The 2,105-nt window shown below is 31.9% G+C and overlaps 1 non-coding gene across 1 annotated transcript; it reads left to right on the top strand.

The window, feature by feature from the left end:
- Window positions 1-357: 357 nt before the first annotated feature.
- Window positions 358-431, top strand: TRNAT-AGU (transfer RNA threonine (anticodon AGU)). The gene has a single exon. It is a non-coding gene; the product is annotated as a tRNA-Thr (tRNA).
- Window positions 432-2,105: the final 1,674 nt, after the last annotated feature.

Below are 2,105 nucleotides of genomic sequence, written 5' to 3'. Positions count from 1 at the left end.
TGCTTCTTCCTAAGGAATTGAACAATAGATTGACATGACTCATTAGAGATTTCTAGTGGAAAGAGGGAGAAGGTACATCATACATTGGGTTTGTTAGGAACCCCTTTGCTTACTAAAGAAGTTGGGTGGTTTGGGGTTTAGAAATTTGAATAACTTCAATAAAGCTCTCTTGGCCAAGCAAAGTTGACGTATGCTAACAAAACCCCACTCCTTTTAGGCAACAACAATGGAGAACAAGTACAACAAAATAAGCCCTTTATACACACCAAGGTTCGGCTCAAGACTCACTCAAGCATATTGATCAACATAGAATAATAATAGTTGAGAATTTAGTTTCGACCAAAATTAACAAGTGCAGCTTTCATAGCTCAGTTGGTTAGAGCACCCGTTTAGTAAGCGGGAGGTCTTGAGTTCAACTCTCAATGAAAGCAATTAAATTATTATTATTTTCAACTGTATTTTGGGGGGGGGGGGGCCTTTCCCCCTTTTTCTTCCTTTGCTTATTATTCTCCTCTTTTTTTTTTTTTTTTTTTTTTTTTTTTTTTTTCCTCCCCCCCTTCTTTTTTTTTTTTTTTTTTTTTTTTTTTTTTTTTTTTTTTATTTTTTTTTTTTTTTTTTTTTTTTTTATAAAAATATTATTAAAAAAAAAAAAAAATTTATTATGGATGTCCATTACCCCAAAGAGATTGTACTTCCAATTGAAGATCTCAATTACCTCAGGATGCAATATTGGTGAAGATCACAACCATCTCATTACACAATATTGGCAGTCAATATTTCCATTCTATGTACCTTCTATCTTGGGCGGCAATCTATCTTTCCATATCAAGAATATCTTTATTGTGTGCAAGAATCATATATTGTATTTCCATATCAGAGTAGATGTTCCTTCTACTATAAATATGTAATACACTCAATTGAATGAATCACTTCTGATTGAACTCATCTTGTCTTTCTTCTTTGTATCTAATATATTTTCTCTTTATTTTATAACACGTTATCAGCACGATTCCGCTCGAAGAACGAATCCGCTCGAAGTATTGCGTTTTGAGAAGAAAGACAGTGAGACAATGTATCATTATGTTTTCTATTCCAAAGTGAAAATAATGATCGATCTCCTCGCACGTTTTTGTAAACAATGGAGTTTACCTTGTCCATCTTGAAATGTAAGTGCATCATGATAAAAGGTATGTGTTTTATTGAATATAAGAATCAATCAAATAATAAGATATTATGTTGCTTTAATGATTGTGGTTTTATTTATTGTATATAGTGGCTGCTAGCTTTGCACCACAAAGATTGTTAAATGCATCTGAAGTTCCAAGATTTGAAATTGTAAATGAATATAGTTCTACAGATGCACATGAAGTTGAAAGATTTGAAACTGTAAATGAATACAGTTCTGCAGATGCACATGAAGTTGCAAGATTTGAAACTGTAAATAAATACAGTTCTGCAGATGCACATGAAGTTGCAAGATTTGAAACTGTAAATAAATACAGTTCTGCAGATGCACATGAAGTTGCAAGATTTGAAAGCGTAAATAAATACGTTTCTGAGATGCACATGAAGTTGCAAGATTTGAAAGCGTAAATAAGTACGATTCTGAGATGCACTTGAAGTTGCAAGATTTGAAACCGTAAATAAAGAGTTCTACGAGATGCACATGAAGTTGCAAGATTTGAAAGCGTAAATAAATACGATTCAGTAGTTTTTGAAATTAATTCTCTTTTGAAATTATAAGGAGAAAATATTATTCATGAAAATATCCCAGCAAATTTTCAAGTTTCAGATTTGTTGTTACAATAGTAATATTGTAAAAGGAGTTTTAAGAAATACTCTGAATGATATCATGCCTATTTGTGGCTGAGTAAAATAATGGACTATTAATGAAAAGTCATGAAGCTCGTCTTATTGGTTCTGTTCCATTCCCTGAAGTGAATGCAACAATTCATGATATGCCTGAAAGAAGGCAAAATTAAAATTATGGTCATGACTGTGGAAGAGGATGAGGCAAAAGACGGAATAATTACCGTCATTATTATGGAAGTAAATAAGAGAATAATAAGGATTCTCAATATAACAATTCAAGAAGTGAAGATAAT

The sequence above is a fragment of the Hakea prostrata genome, chromosome 5 (genome assembly GCF_041222555.1).
Source record: "Hakea prostrata isolate BN-2017 chromosome 5, UWA_Hpros_2, whole genome shotgun sequence".
Lineage (NCBI taxonomy): Eukaryota > Viridiplantae > Streptophyta > Magnoliopsida > Proteales > Proteaceae > Hakea > Hakea prostrata.
Note: the sequence above shows the minus strand (reverse complement) of the source record. Positions and strands in the feature narration are given on the sequence as shown.